The sequence below is a fragment of the Rhipicephalus microplus genome, chromosome 2, assembly GCF_043290135.1.
Source record: "Rhipicephalus microplus isolate Deutch F79 chromosome 2, USDA_Rmic, whole genome shotgun sequence".
Taxonomy (NCBI): Eukaryota; Metazoa; Arthropoda; class Arachnida; order Ixodida; family Ixodidae; genus Rhipicephalus; species Rhipicephalus microplus.
In genome coordinates this window covers 194889831-194907267 of record NC_134701.1, presented here as the reverse complement: position 1 = coordinate 194907267, position 17437 = coordinate 194889831, and the positions used below count along the sequence as shown (strand labels likewise).

General features: G+C 43.0%; 1 protein-coding gene across 1 annotated transcript in view; it reads right to left on the bottom strand.

Moving 5' to 3' along the window:
• Positions 1-11563: 11563 nt before the first annotated feature.
• LOC119169615 (ankyrin repeat and BTB/POZ domain-containing protein 2) overlaps positions 11564-17437 on the bottom strand; it is a 140745-nt gene continuing 134871 nt past the window's right edge. The window contains exon 21 of the mRNA XM_037420652.2: positions 11564-17217. The gene's annotated coding sequence lies outside the window, so the exon portion shown is untranslated. The remainder of the gene's footprint in view (positions 17218-17437) is intronic.

The following is a 17437-nucleotide window of genomic DNA, read 5'->3' as shown; positions in this document are numbered from 1 at the left end:
TCGAGACCATATAATCACGGCCCACACAGCGCTCATAGCAATATCTGAGAGTGTCCATACAATTCTTTCAGATAGATCTCGTGCTGCAATTTCAGTCTCTTGCTCACCGCGCTTCACCGATAGAATACACCGTATTTTTCCAAAGAACGCTTGTGCTTTTGGCGCCCCACTATCCGTTTCCGCTGAATAGTAGGATCCCTTTGGACATCAACTTGCAACTTTTGCCATGCGGGCTCACTTGTGAAACAAGTTCTGTTGGGGTATGCCAATTGCGTGCTGGCTTGTACATATGTCATGGCTCGTACCCTTTTACGGGCCATTAAACCGCCGTTAAATATACTGGGGAAAAAAGAACTTCAAATTATAATGAACGAAATTGAATTTATCAGTCATCTATCGAGAATACAAAATTGAACAATCGCAAGGTTACCAATGAAAAGGTACACAACTATTCATTGAAATTAATTATTAAATGACAATTGCAAAGTACTAGATTTCCCTTTTCCCCAGTGCAGGGCAGCAAACCAGAAAGTTTCTTCTGGTTAACCTCCTTGCCTTTCACTTGACCTTTTTCTATCCATCTCACTCTATTCTTGTGTCTAAGAAATTCGCAGGCTGCTATGTGGACATTCTCGTTGCTGTGGCCCAGAGGAGAAGTCCCAAGAGAAAGTATATTTTCAGAATTAAAAGTAATACTACTTATTTTGTTTGCTTATTCGCCTAAAAATCTTGGGTCATACCCGCAAGGCGGATTGGCTAGGCTCGACCTTATGACGAAAATTGAAATACAACGCTTGATAAACAGAGAGCAATCAGATGAAAACAAGACGTATAATTACGTACATAAAAAATCCCAGCATATATCCACGGAGTGAATTATGATGAGTGGGGCGAAGCACTGAAGGGTTTCATCGCTAAACTGTGAAGCATCGGCGAATATCGCCCACTACATGATCAATGACGTGACAAACACTGTATATATTTATACAAGAAATTTTATTGGTAAGTAGTAGCTATACGTTGCTTCCGTTCCCCCTTCATTATAACGGCTTTATGGTCGGTCAAGTGATGTATCGGAGATGGGGCGTTGGGGGATGTTTGCGAGGACGAAGTAGTGGGCAGTTTGCAAAAGTGAGACTATAAATGGTCACGTAGAAACAAGGGATGGACAAATTGAAAAAAATCTATGGTTCTTTAACGCGCACCTCGATACAAGTACATGACCATCTTGCATTTCATATTGGCTACTTCTAAATAGTATTGACTGTGTGGTCGCTGAAGAGGTGGATCGGTGATGGGGTGTAGTGGGATGTTTGCAAGGTGGTTACATACACCAACGGAGGAAGGCCAGACCCGCACCCTAAGGAGCTTCGCCCCTAAATGTGAAAAGGACAAAACGATTTGAAAAAGCACACTTGAAAGATGGCAAAATGAAGAAGGGGAACAAATAATTGTATACATCGGGCGGTAATTCATGATGATGACGATGCTCCTTGGAATTTTGTCACCTACACTCTTAGAAAACTGGTGGTAGTACTTGCTAACTTTGGGGTAGTAATGGTTTGTCACATATGTTACAATCCTCGTAGTAAGCGCAGTTAGTAATGGCGAAGGTGGTAACAGTTACTACCTCTCCTGTTACTACCAGCAGTTAGTAACTGTTACTACCCTAGCCGTTACCACCCATTGGTAGTAACTTTCAAAGGTTTAAAGAAAAAGTAGTAACCGATACTACGCAGGTCATGCATTTTGGCATAATATTTCTCCACTGTTAATAATGGCTAATCACAACTAGACAAATTCGATTAAGAAGCGGGGTGTGCCACGAATGCGAAGAATGCATAGACCAAAGAAGTTCACTATTTTTTACGCTCGCTCGCTCTCCGGCGCGCCGATGCTGAAGATTTGAACACTTGCTCAACTTAGGTGCAAACGAGCTCAACCTTTGATTTTCGCTTGTAGACTTCGCATCTGTTCATTACTGCTAGGTAATTTCGCACGCCAGCAAGCGATCACCCCGAAACGTGATGACAGTACAAGCAACCATGGATGTTGTGCCAAACGAGGTTCTGCTGCCCATCTTGGCATTAGTGGATGGCGCGAGTTTCATCAGATGCAAGCGGGTGTGCAAGCGGTGGCTGGCTCTGGTGGAAACGATACTGCAACATGGCCATGCCAATTGGAGAATGATTTGCAAGTCAGAAATCCCCCATGACGTTCTGTATGAACTGCTCGATGATTCATTTTTACAGGATGAATCTCGACCTGTGCAAGCTGACTGGTTCAGTGTATATAAGTGTTAGCACAAGGGTTGTTTGAAAGCTTTCCTATCACATCCGCAACCTGAGACCTTTCAAAGAACAAGTGACGTGCCTCAAGACAACAGGAGATGTAATTGTGAGTGGCCACACGTCAGGAGCACGACCTACTGTACTCCTGACCTGCCCAGCTGGCGACGGTCTACGGAGCTGCCTGCGCCGGCTCGGATGCCGAACTTCACCGCCTAGGGGGCGCTCGAGTTACCCCAGCTGAGCGCTGGTGGATGCATGGAAATGCATGGGTTACCGCCGGTTCGAGAAGAGTTTCATCACGCATTGAGTAAATATGGTGGGTTTCTTGAATCATTTTGTTTCATGTGACTTTGAGAATCTTCTTTTGCATTTTAGTTGATATTTTAGTGCATTATTTTTCAAATAGAACCCCAAATCAGATACAAACACATGTATCAGCGTGCAAAACAAGAAAGAATGATGACAGAGACCGGTTGTGAAAAGTGCTGGCCCACCAAATGTTTATGTAACTCATGATACCGGCATACGTGTATACAATGGTAGACTTGTTGTCGCACACTCAGCTGGATTGAATTTACTGTCTGGACAAGAAAGGGCGAAGACTATGACATTTGACAGTGGCCGCGGCATCCAGCGCGCATAGAAAACAACCAAATACAGACAATTTTGCGCATAAATACCTTCGTCTCAAATGGCAAATGTAGATCGCAGATACATGAATAATCAATAAAAAACACTCTGCAACTGTTTTGAAACGAAACAGCACCAACAGCAAACAACAACAGCATACAACTTTACCTGCAAGACTGCAGCGTTTGCTCTTTTGGAGAGCAGATTAACCTCTGCAACTTCACGGTTCAGCTTGGCTATTTGCGCTTTTACTTCAGCATTATTTCTTGCCATGGTTTGGCATTTCCGGCGCGATGATTTTGCGAAAGTCATCACATGGCGCATCTTCTGGCTGGTTATGGTTGCTTGCGTGGTCAAGGAGCATCGGTCTTTTTTTTTACTTTGTCGCCAGGGGCAGTTTCAGGTGGTTCTGTGCGTTCAAATTCGGTGAGAGGGTGCATAAAGTCTAAGGATGGTCCCGCAGCTGTGTTTGCGGATGGTACTGATGACATGTCCCTCGATGTCCAGCTCTGCTGCGCCGGGGCTGAACCTGTTTTCTTCCTGCATTTTGCGTTCTGTCATACGCCTTTCCTTGAACTCATTTTCATTGGTCCAATTTGTATGCAAGAGCCGTGGGGAGACGTCAAGCATTAAACATTGTTAGTCACTTTTTTTCTTTGGGCAGGGTCCATGTTCCTGAACACTTGAACGTTTCAAGGTGCGGTGGACTTTTTCCGCGGGCGGAACCATGTACTTTGGGTAGTATAGAAACACTGACGGCACAACATCCGCTTTGAGTCTTTTTATCTTTAGTCCCGGCTTAAAGTCGGTTGGAGCAAAGTACACAAGTGCACACTGCACACCTTCGACCTGTCATTTGGGAGCCCAACTTCATTGCCAGCACCTTGAAAGGAAGAAGATGAACATTCTGTGAAATATTGTGAATAAAATACAAAATTTCTTGTTCTTTACTAAGGAGTATTATATCATGCAACTAGAAGTTTATACCATGGTGGCGAAGTGAATAAAACACAGTTATAAAGTGAGCGTATGACTTCACCTCGTTAACCATGTGACACACGTATCTGGCTGAGATACATTAGCACTAAATAAAACGGATGACCACAAGAAAGAAGACAAGGACACACGCTACTGACAACTTTTCATTAGGAGAAAAGTTTTCACGTATGTGTCCTTTTGTCACGCATGCGCGTAGACGGGTAAACTAACACGTTTATATCAGACGCGGTAGCACATAAATTCAAGTTCTAGGTCAAGCTAATTAAGCGACAGATGATAAATATTCACTTATGCAACGATCTCTGCTCTTTTTGGTAATGTAATTAAACTACCAAAGCAATCTCGAAGAAGCTGCTTCTTCCCACAATGGGAGTGTTTGAAAACCTAGATGCATAACCACATGTAGTGACATGGCTTCCATGTATGCACTCTTGTCATCTTTTCTTTTTTTTTTTTTGCTAATAAAAATGTGAGTGTAGCACGTCGTCATTTACTTTCTTGAGGTTGTCGGTTTATTATTTTTTTGCGCTAATATGAGTCTCAGTCTGTCATGCACCACCAACCAGCCTAGCAACTCACTTTTTTAACGACACGTAGTCATTTACAACCAAGGAGGATACATAAAACTTGCTGGAGTGGAAAGGACGTTGTGCGAGTGAAGCCAGCCGCCGCCATCTTGCCAGTGGCAAAAAGCGTGCTCAGCGCCCTCGCGAGCTGCTGATTTCGTCCGTTCTTGTTTCACCTTGTCGGCTTGTAAAGACAAATGGTTTACAATGGTTGCCTCTTGCGTCATTTACGGATGTGCCAACAGGTTGAAAAAAGGTTGTGGCCTCACATTCCACCTTTACGTACACGAAAACGTCTTCGACATAGCCATTCCGCGCTCGTTACTAAAGGGAGCTATAGCTGACGCGATCTAAGCGCGCAAAACATAACAGTCCGAAATTGTTTTACAGATTTACTAAAAATCCCGTAACGTGGAGCCTCTGGGAGTGGGCCGTTCGATGTGAGAAGTAGAATGCGAAAGACTGAGATCACTTCGCTCTGTGCACTTCGCGCCAGAGTGCTTTGACCACCTCTTTGACATTGAAGGGAAGCATGTGAAATGGGGTTATGAAGTGGCATTGAAGGCACTTCAACGTGAAGAAGGGTTGTGGCTCGGAAACAAACTTACGAAAGTCCACGTCCAATGGGAAAAGCAAGAAAATGAAGGTGTGATATGCTGTACAACTGATCGAGTGCCTCAGTTGCCGACGCTTTGGACTTCTGCGAACAAAAGCTAAAGCTGCCGCAATTCAAGGGTGCCAGCACAAGATCTACGTCTATTAGAATTTTTTATGGCTTGTTTGACATCTTAAACTCCAGGAACCCGCTGGCAAGGTCGTACAAAGCGCCCCTTCGGCAAGGAAACGAAGCATTCTGGAAGTCGTTTTTTTTTTTTTTTTGTGGAGATTCGAACGTACATAAACGGGCTGAGAGATCCGGCAGTGACAGAAGGACTGAAAAAATGGATTCATTGGTTTTTGGATATGCATGGCAAGCACCGAAAGAATGTTTGACAGACTTGTCAGCCAGGGTCAGGTGAAATACTCACTGACACACAAACTCAGTCAAGACTATGCCGAAAACTTCTTTGAATCAATACGTGGATGAGGCGGCCATAACAACAACCCAACAGCTTCGCAGTTTATGGCTGCATACAAGCGTCTATTGATTCAGACGGAAGTCATGTCTTCAAGTTCTGGACACTGCTCCCAAGATGTTCTCTCCGTATTGAATACAACGACTCCTGCAGCCATGGTACATCCAAAAAGCAATCTCACTGACATGCGCTAGGCCCCAGTCCTGCAGCTCGATGACCACGACAATGCGCATCGCATTGACTAGCCCGAAAGCTTTTCTGCTTTTGTCAATTCCGTGGTGCCATACATAGCAGGCTTCATTGTTCGAAAGGTCGAACTGCAACTACCTGTGAAGAGTGCATAGCAGCCATGCACTCAGATGAGCTGACACCTTTAATTAAATGTAAGAGGCGAGGTGGTCTTGTTTTACCGTCGCGAGATGTCATTAGCCCCTGTAAAGAAGTCAAGCACTGAGGTGGCTACAGGCTGAATGTGATTCCATCACAACGGTGAAGTCAAGAGCAAGACACCTCATCCTGAAAAATCTATGAGCTTCCTCCGAGAAAAACTGGTTCCATAAACTAGAGCAGCACGTCCTAGACTTTGATACGCTTGATAATCAGGTTTACAGTTTGTGTAGGCAAATCGCTGAACAATACGTAAAAGTGAGGATACAACACATGACGAAGGAAAAAAAAACCGAGAATCGGTCAAAAGTAAGGTGGGACCTTACTTTTGACAAGGGCAATAATTTTCAACCACCAGTAGGGCTCCTATGTATTCGATTATGTGTTTGCTTTAGGCATCGCGATTTGATGCATATGCACTTTAATTGAGTTCTCTACATGCCAATTGGCTGCGTACAAGTCGCAATAAACATTTACAACCAGAGTTACTTGTTTTCGTTGCTTTATAAACACACGAGTCACTTCACCCGCAGTGCGGTGAAGCATTAAATTTGCAGCGCTCGGCTCTTTTCTGCCACTGGCAACATGGCCGCCGCATGCTCGGCGCGGCTTCACTCTCTGCCGTAGTGGCGCATAGGCGGCTTCCACTCCAGCAAGTTTTATGTATCCTCCTTGTTTACAACCCATTACATTTTCAACATGCCAGACTTACCCTTTCTAGAAATCACCTTGATTCATTTTTCACCAATCTCGGTCACTGGAAACTCATGAAAAGTGACATCAGAAGTCTTCCCTTGCCTTGATTCGCAGAAATGCACGCAGCAACACCACCATCGTGATGGTTAATTTGCACCAAGAAACCTCGCTTCGCTGGTGTACAAACTGCACCTACCTGCACGCTTCTATCGCAGCTCGGCACGAGGAGACGGTAGCAAAAGATCGTCATTATACTTTTAAGTTTATTCAAAAAGAGGCTTTTATTCATTTTTTTTAATCGTCCAGAGTGTATGCACGCGTAAAGATTGCTGCTTTTCTCCCAAGGTCGCGCGAGCAGACGACAAAAAAAAAAAAAAATAGCACGACGGTCTATGTTTTTGGCCGTCAGCAACCGGTGCGGATGGGGTAAGTTGTAGCGCCGCAGAGCGCATAGCGGCAGGCGCCAGTACCAGGAACGGCGTGCTGGCGCTTCGTTGGCTGGGCAGGTCAGTAACATACAGTAGGTCGTGGTCAAGAGTCATATTTGTTTGGAATCACGGAGGAAGGTTTTTCCTTCCTCCGTGTTTGGAATTATAGTGAACTAGAAGTACTCTAGTGGTGCGACCAGCCAGGCTCTGGCGCCAGCCTTTCACACGGATGGCGCGAGGTGGCGCTACTGCTCCATTTCCTAGGAGCTTCGGCTGCGTTGACCGGCCGTCGCTGGCTCCTTCTGAGTTGCAGCTATGGTCAATTCTAACGCGCGTGTTTGCTTCCTGGCTCATGCAAACGTAAAATTGCTAGGTTAGTTATTGCGTGGCTCAGCGGTTTGTATATACATAGTTTGGCCAAGAATATATATATATATATATATTCATATTTACCACACGCGCTAATAACATTCGCTACAAAGCGATTGCTCATCACCATCACAAGCTTACGGCGCGCTTCCACTACAGTTTTGGTTATAGTGAACTAGAATTATAGTGAACTAGAAGTTTCTGGCAGTGATGCTTTGATGCCCATCACAGACCACATTTTCCGATTCCAGGTGGCACCATCAGACGTAATGAAATCAACCTTGAGTCCGGCCTTCTCAGCTAAAATGACGGCTTCAAGCATTATCTTCGTCAGCAGGTTCCCATTTTGTGTTTCCATGAGTCGCAAATGCAGCGAGTATTTGCGTCCATTTGCCAACAAAGGGCACAAAAATTATCACCATACCGTGATCACAGACACTGTGCTTATCTTTGTCAGACGTAAACTGTCCCAAGTCAACGAAGCCATCAATGCGGCCTTCACTGTTCACTGAGAGGTGCTCCGAGAGTTTCAGTTCATCCACGATGAGTCCTCCATGGCATAAAAACTCGTCCATAGTGCAAGTCTTTTGCTTCAGCACATCAAAGATTTTATTGCTAAATCCAAACCCAGTTCTGTAGCATTTTAAATATTTGCGAAGCGTAGTCTTACTGGGGAGAACTAAGATTTTTTCTTTTCTCAAGTGCTCATACAACCTTGCACTTTTCAGCTTCATAATCAAACATTCGAGCACCCACTCATTTGAAAATATCATGCCTTTAGTACTCTTCCGTGAAGAAGCTTTGAATATGTGGAGAGTTGCCTCACGCTGCTTCTCTGGTAGGAGAGCTACTTTTGCATTGAAATCTTCTTCTGCGATTGCCACATTCTTGGCAAGCATGACACTCAACTTTTTCTTAAGCACACATGCCTGATTTTGAAGACGTGCTGTCTTCTTCTTTTGTTGCGTCAGTCGTGAAGAAAGGGTTTTCTTTACAGGCAGGTGTACACGACAGTTAATGTACGACTTTCTTGTCAGTAACGCTTTCCTAAGGGATTTGCATTCTGCACAACTTGAGCCTGCAAATGAACAAACAATGCATACGTTAAAATCACACCCCTCAATACCTGAGGCAATGTGGTAATGTTATGGGCATCCTAATGCACTTTACGTCTACTTACCTTCAGAAGAAACTTTTCCGAAGCAGCGTACGCTGATCACGGATCGTCCAGCAGTGTTTGCTTCAGCTCGATGATGTGCGGTCAGCCGAGAGGAAAGCGGCTTGAATTCTTGTTTACACATTGCTCCCTTGCAGACAGGGCTTTCTCGAGCTTCTTCCAATACGGATGTGGCCTCAGCAAGGGATTGCACGGGTTTCTCTTGACACAAAACACCTTGATAGAAGACTTGGGTTACAATTTTTCCTTCTGTGGACATAAAGCACACAGCTTTTTCATGAAAAATATCCAGTTTTGTACGCTTGCTTATCACTGTCGTCACAAATATTAGATCGCAGTGGCCAACTGCTTCTATACGACACCAGTAGTTTGCAGGAACTTCAAGTGTGCGAATAGCTTCAGGTAAAGACAGCTACTCCACAACGGTCCGTGCGAGAAAATGCAGAGCAGAGTATACCGGTACACGTGCAGTACAGTAGCTGCAGACAAAGCGATGCGCAGGATACCGGCAGACGTGCTGAACTAACGCGCTGAATCACCAAGTGACCGCGCCTCGCCTAGGAAAAGGCGCAGTAGCGCCACGAGAAACCCTAGCGGCGGTCCGTGGTATTTCCGACCGCCAAGAGAGGCGGCGTGGCCTGGCGGTCGTGCCACTAGAGTACTTCTAGTTCACTATATTTGGAATGCTCGGAAGAGCTGGCCAAAAAACTTCATTGAAACACGTGCAGATTCAATCCGGAATCTCACATTGTTCAATCTAATCTTTGTCGCCCTGCCACGCTGTGACCAGCACAGGGGAGCACTTGCGTTTCAGGATGAATTTTTACAAATATAAACCTATAGCACTATATTATACTACCTGGCTACGTCTGTTTGGTGACGTAGCACAAGACTTTTAATCAGACATGCTTATAAAAAATTATATATCATATTTATTTGTTATAAAATGGCCACAAAAAGGCATTGTGTACAGTGGCCGGAGCAATGTACCGAACTCATTCTCAGTGCATTTTAATGCTTCACACGACTAACATAACTGCGTTTAAAAGGTAATAATCGTTTTAGGAGTTTGGTGCGCCAAAACAATGATAATATTTGCAGACACGCCGCAGTGGATTAACTGTGACTGTCCTCGAAGTTAATTGTGACCGTCTGGTTACTTTGATCTGCCGGTCTTGTTAATATGTGCTGTTTTTACTAAGTTTGTCGTGATTGTCTATTACGATACGTGTAGCACTTGCTTATGGTTCGTTAACTCGCACTTCTTCGTTGCGACAATATCAGAATGACGTTTACATATCTAGGTTGCGTAATTTAAAACAAAATGTATTTTCTTGATGTATGGATACCTTCTGCATAATTTTTCTGTGTAATGATTACACGTCGAGACGATTCCTCTCATAAATTATCAGAATCGCATTCACACATTATATTGGCATAGTCAAAAGCCGTGTAGCAAAGAGGTAGTAACGGGACAAGAAAGGTAGTAACGGCTGCAGTTACTACCTCTTTCATTTCAGTTACTGTTTACTAACGTAGGTAGTAAAGAGGTCGCAAAAAGTTAGTAACAGTTGCAGGCAGTAACTGTTTACTAACGTAGGTAGTAAACAGGTAGCAAAAGGGTAGTAACGGTCGAAGAAAGGTAGTAACCACTGCAGTTACTACCTATTTGCCTGCAGTTGCTACCTTTTTACTAACTTTTTTTTAAGAGTGTACCTACTCGGGGGGATCGGCCAAGAGTCGGGTTGATCATACCGACTGGATTTATGTATAATATTTTGTAAGAGCTAAATTAGGTTAGAAATAATATTGGACGAAGCGGTAATTGTTTTCAGAAACCAGGGCAGCATTCTCTTCTTCGCAGCGAAACGTGTATGAGACACAGCGGATGGTTTCTAAACGATGACATGCCTCAATACTTACATGAACGTGAAGGAGAAGCTGGAGGAAGAGGTGAAAGGCAAGAACTGGAGAGAGGGTGACTAGACCTGAGTCTGCTTACCCGCTTAACTACCTTGCACTGTGGAAGGAGGAACAAGATTCGAGAAAGACCACTGTAGCTGCCACGTAGGTATAGTTCCATGCTTGACGGTCAAGCAGTCCGGTTGCCTTCACATCGTTGCAGCGCGTTCGTTGCTTCTCGGAATTATGGCGAGCAACCTCGTGACCACAAAAGTGCCCCACGTTGTGTTGCGTTAACTCGTGGGCAGGTTGTTGGTGTACTGTCGTAACGCAAAAAGATTAGCTAAAGTTACCGGTGGCAGCACCCGCAAAATTGCGGCACCCTGGTGCCATCGTTCACGAGCACACTGAAAACAAGAATGCCAGCTGGCCAAGCATATTCCATCTTACAGCGCAGGGGTGGACTGCGGACCGGCGGAAAGCAGGCCATCTTGCTGCAGAACCATCTGAAAGCCCATATCTTAAAGAAGCGCTTGTTACCTGCTTATCGGCAGATGCGGCTAAGCAGGATTTTTTTTTTCTTTTTCACTCGAGTTGCGAGCAATATCGTTATCCTGGTTGCCCAGAAAAAGCAGTTTGTTAGAGTACTTTCCACCGGCCACCCCTGCTCTGGAAAATGGAATGCGCTTTGCCCTCTCGATATCGGTATTCTTGAGAAAAAACAGCGCCACATGCCACAATTTTGCCGCTCCGGCAACCGGTCACTTGCACATTTTTTGTTTCCCCCGTTGTGACTGTGCCTCTGGCAACTAAAGTCCCCAGATTAAAGGACTTTACTGGCAACGACATCACCACCACAGTCATCTAAAAAGAGAGAACACAAAGCAGATAACTTTTTTGGTACAAATTTCTCGACAAATTATGCTGTATTATCGCCAAGGCAAAAAAGCACATGCGATTACGTTATCTTGCAAAGCAGAAGGCACAGGCCACTAGTGCGTGCATTGAACCTACAATAGAATAACAAGACATACAAAATACATTCTTGAAAAAAAAAACTTTATTTTCGATTCACAGGCACTGAAAACTGGTGTTATTCTTCTTACCAGTCAGTTATTTAAAAAAAAACAAAGCAGTATTGAGAGCTACACAAGCTCCGCATTTTGTATTCGTGGTTATTCTTTTTTTTTTCGTCGTTGACTCATTTTTCAGTGCCCAAAAAGCTCCAAACTAAGGGACACGTTACATGCATCAAATAAAAACACAGGTAGAACAAACTCTGCGGGTTCGACAAAACATGCACAGACACACAAAACAAACATAAACTAGCCAAACGCTTTACACAAATACACCCTCCCTCCCTCCGAACATAATTGTTAAGTGAGTATAACGTTCTTGTTCTAGCCATTATGCGCTCGGCATTCGCCAGGTAGTGGTACACAATTTTAGACAAATTAAGGAAACACACAGCGCTGGCGGCAAAAAATATTGTATGCAAGCGCAAGGAAAAAAAAAAAGAAAGAAAAGCAATTTACAAAGCTATGTACCGAATCTCTTCGGCAGTTGAACTAGCGCAGTAGCGATTGTCTAAGTCGTGACTATGATTGTCACGACCTTTTTTTTTTTTTCTTTTTGTCCAAGTTAGGCACAGAAATTTGATTTCGGTGGGATGACAGGAGTTTTTTTATGTACAAAGTTCCGACATGGCGTGTGCATTTAATTACTATGCTTCGTATAATTATAAAAATAAATGGATAAACGATACGGAAGAAGCGCATTGAGGTAGTTTGCCAACAAGGCTGTCTTAGTAATCACCGTAAATATTATAAAAATGAAATAATGCACAGTGGCAACGTGAACACTTCACAGGACATTGATGAGTATTCTTTTTTGTGTTTATTTAGGCCTACTACCACGAGACACATCATCCTAGCATATCCTTTGCTTCACCAACATGAATAGTGTAGAGAAGGGGCGCCATGTAGAACGGTTAGCTTTCAGGATGACGACCATTTCTTTTCGTTTGTGTTCTTAACCAGCAATGTTAATGTTCCCAGCTGTGAATTTTATCATCGCATAGTGACACCACCTGGCAACAAAGTATTCTAATGAACATCATGGCAGAACAGTAAAATGAAACACGTAGGACCTCACGCTAGAACAGTTGCTTTGCCGGGACATTGAGTTTCGCATGTCCAGCAGCTTGCATTGTTCTGCAAATAACCCTAGACAACCTAGCCAACCTAAGATACCTTCAAAAGCATTCCAACGTCTTTGCAGGTTCCACATTATAGAAGTTCTCGAAACAATATCAAACTGCCAATTGAGTTTCATTTCTCTCTTTTTTTGTTTGCTTTTTCCGAATCTGCAACACAATTCTGACAAAGCGAAATCTTGCCCAAAGTGAAAAACGAAGTCTGCGTAAATAATAAGAGCAATATCTTTAGTTTTACCAGTTAACGCCACGATATGATTATTCACAACGCAATGGAGGGTTGCACAAATTTAGACCATCTTGTGTTCTTGAGAGTGCAGTGACATCAAACAGTCATTTCATATCATTCCAGTGCCTCACCACATCCATATCGATACTTAACAGTTCACTCATGCGATTTCAACGTAAAAAACATAGGTTCGGTTTTTGACATCGACTCATCGCATTTGCAGGCTGCCTGTTTGGCACTAAAGCTGCTCAACTGGTGAGTTCACTAAGACGTTTATCGTAAATACGCACTCACTATTTCCGGTGTATAGTTGCAAACAATAAGAAGTATCCAGTCCGCTAACGTGCAAGTATTCTGATGTGAAACCAAATGCAACTTATGCTACTGTAGATGATCACATTATAAAATAGTCCTAGGCTACACACACAGATGTAAAGGAAATGACATGTATTAGGCATGGGTATCGTAATGCTCTGAAGCTGGGCTTCGTTTGGCACATGAACATGAGTGAATGTGCAAGTCTTTTCTTGGTCCCACTTATGTTGGATGAGACGACATTGTCGTTTGGGTCGCTTGAACAAAACGTTCCATTGCAGTAAGATAACGTACCACATGTAAACACATGGGGGAAAAAAGTTTCTCTTAAAAAGGCCAGAGAACATAATAATAGACTGAACACAATTCATTAGTCCCATGATAAATGTCAGTGTCCCCGAACAAACCTTCAGTGAGTGCTCATAAAGCTGCACTAAAATGGCTAAGAAATGCTGGCCAATCAGAGATTATCAAAGTAGTGTTACCAAACTGGCCTGGAAACACAATTCAAGCGGAGAATATGTTGGCCTTCGTTCGAGGATATTTTTATTAGCGATGTTAAAATTTCTGTCGTGTAGCTCGACGTCATTCGTGTTCAAAGTTCTTGCCCCTATGAAAAACCGAGAAAAAATGTTTTATCTGATTTAACATCTTTTTTTTTACAAAATGGAAAAATTGACCATTTTGAAGCGATACCAGTATTTTTCTCTCATCAGCTACGAAGGAATAGTTCAGCGCACGTGCAGGGAATATTTTGACAATGTATATTACCAGTAACTACAAAAAAAAACTATTTAGAACATTTTGTTATAAGAGTGCGACATACTAAAACAGCAAATACTTGAAAAAAATTCAGAAGAACACATAGTTTTTGATTTAGGAGATATTAGGAGCCACATGGTAGGTCGCATATGAAATATCAGAAAAGAGTATGGGAACCACCCAATTACAATTCAGCACCAAACACTTCAACGCAGGGAGAGACAATAGACACGTCCTGTAAACAGATGATGCCTCAATCATTCTTCGATACTTTGCCGTTTTTAAATACCACTCATAAAGTCTTCTAAAGTATGTTCGATATTAGAAAATCTATTATTGCGTAAGGTCCAAAGTAAGTGAATCCCTGTTGTAAAATCATGTGACTTTTTTTTCCAATAAATTGACAAACTATCCAGCTTGAGTTGTACTCAATAAAGAAAAGAAAATTGCAGTGAGTTATTGCCTAGTGTTAGACACTGCGCGTCATGCGTGTCACTTCTGAAATTGTCTGGCCCATACGCCGCTCTCCCTGATATGTTTTTCATACCATTACTGATGGTTTCCTGTGGACTAAAAACCTGTTAACACACACAGAATGAAAATCTAAATTCAGTATCCAGCGATTTTTTTTGCAGCACTGGAAAGAGAGCACTCAAAGTCACTCCTGACAGCAACTACAATGATACGCTCATTACTACTTTAGATTACGCACAAATATAAACACACATTCACACAACACTTACAGGATCGAAAATGGCAACCACAAAAGACAACTCAGGACGAGTATTTTACCAGGGCTGAGTACTAAGAGCACACAATTGTTTTCTCCATTCACATTAAATTGTGCACCACAGACATGAAACTATTTACAAACTCAAGAGAACCATGCATTCCTCACCACTCATTTCGGCAACGATTATGTTCCCATCTATTTTACGGTTGCAAAGCCATCCCGACATGCCGCGACTGGCCAGTTCCGCTGGGCAGTTGGAAAAACAGACGCCGGTTGGTGAATAAGTATTACACGTAGTCAGGCATGTTCAAGACATTATATTGGTCCCACACGGAATGTTAGTGTCAATAGAGGAATCTTCTAGGGACGTTTACTGTTATTGTTAAAAGACCAAAGCGTTGCAAAACGAGAATGTTTCAATACAACGCCTCTGTCAATCAACGTCAGAAGTGAAAACAAAGTCATTTACGAATTACTGCTAGGCCTGTTTCGTGAACGTCATTGTCATAACAAAAAACAATTAACAAGCACATTGACCAGGGCGCGCAACTTTTGTTAGACACTCAGCTTAAACAGGGAAACAAATGCATTTCTCTCAATCTGATGCATTGAGTTTTGCAAAGAGTATAGGCAATCAACGCAACATTGTAAACACAGGCTGCTTTTTGAGCTGTTAGTTTTGAAAACTGCACCTTATTTTCTCGAGGATGCAGTGAAGGCACATAGCTGACAATAGAATACCTTCGCATGTATTGTTCAAAGACGGCGGTCCTTTGTTGTGCCCATACTCATAATTTATTTTCATTTTTTTGTTCGAGTGCGCCTGTACTGTATATGAATAAAATGTGGTAGTTTTAAAAGTGTCTTTCTCAGCATCACGAAAATCAGCTTTTGAAGGTATCAGTAGCTCATAAACCATATGCCTGCACATTAGCTGTACATTAGATTGGTTTCGTTCTTGCATTTTGTGCCCCTGTTTATATCTCAGTAAACGAAACTCCTGCTAAATGAAAACATTTTACTGGTCCCTTCAGGTTTTGTTTATTGGGAGTCTACTGTATTATGCGGCTACAACTTGACGCACCAATTTTAGTAACATTCCTACCGGCACCTTCAGACAGAGTTGGGAACTAGCGAGCAGCTCCGAATATGTGAACGGACCACGTGATATGGCACTGGCCCCTAAACAGTATCTGCAACCAAGGACCATCTTTTAGAGCATCGGTGCTGACTACGCCACGTTGGCAGCCTACGATTGATACCAGAAACGCAAAAGCCAACTCTAACGTTAGCGCTACTCAGGAATGGACACGAATAGCACACCGCGTCAGAGCTCAAAACGACCCACTTTTGCATGTGAACACATCAAGATAACACTTCACGACATGGCACTATTTCATCATCTCGCACCTCGAGATGGCAGCTACGTTAGTCCTGATAATTTTAGATACCAACTAAAGAAACCTTGTAGTTGAAAAGAACGCATAAAATACACACAAAATCTGAAGCAAACTTCAAACATCCACTCACGACCCCACCGTGAAGTTCCAATTTTCAGAAACTTCTAGCTATAGTCCTATTACGCTGCATAATATTTGTCCCATTTTAATACATACAAAATACATTTAGAATGTCTAGCAGGGTTTTCATTGTCATGCCAAAGAACAGAGCCATGATCAAACTTCCCTCTTTGTCAGGGCCGGTACTGGTGTGCCACTTCTTGCAAGCTTGAATGCAAGGTCATCTAGGGGCACAGTCTCTATACACGGAACACAAGAAATGTTCTAGTTGAGTCGCAATGTCTTAGCAAGAAGGATGAGTACGGTATTGTAAAAAAAAAACAAAAAAAGACAGTCCCCTTCATAGTCAACGTCGTTCACAGGAAACGACTCAAGGCAGCGCTGAGCCCTAAACACATAGAGATTCAAAATCCCACTACAGAGGCAAACAATCGTAGACTTTAGTGCACCCATGAAGGTTGCCAAGGCACTTATGCCATTCGCTCCAAGTTAAGTGCAAACCAAAGTAAGCCGAAAAACCTGTGAGCGCATTACCTACAGTGGTATCACATCCTCCCCCCCACAAGGCAGTGTTACCCCACCATCTACTACAGCACGAAATGATGAAGACACGAATTCACTTTTCTTCTCACAGATGCTTAAGGCATGCTGGACAGCTGTGCTAGTCATCGAGAACATGAGGGAAGCAATATTTGCATTTGTAGACTTCGACATTCCTTTGTGTCCATGGAAGCAGGGCGTGGGTGAGTAGAAGTTCACAAGATGCTGGCCATCTGTAGAGTTCTGACGCATGCGAGTCACATGATGGCCGGATTCTTCACTGTATTTTTGTTGGTGTTGTTGGTTTCTTCACAGTGACAGTGGCAGAGCTTAGGCAGGATGTCATCTCATGGTGCATACTCATTCAAATCACCGCTTCTGCCTGCATGGGAATAAGATCGAAGATACTGACCTGAGTTAACACAGCACAATGACAAGGTAGAAAACCTCATAAATCTTGACTGAAGATACAACACACATGTCCTATTCTTTTGGTTTTTTTTTTTTTCACTTTTCAAATTTATGACATTAGAAGTTCATAAACAAAGGTAACTTTTGATGCCAACTTGTTAGCAATGTCAAAAGAGCTATGTTAGAGCTTT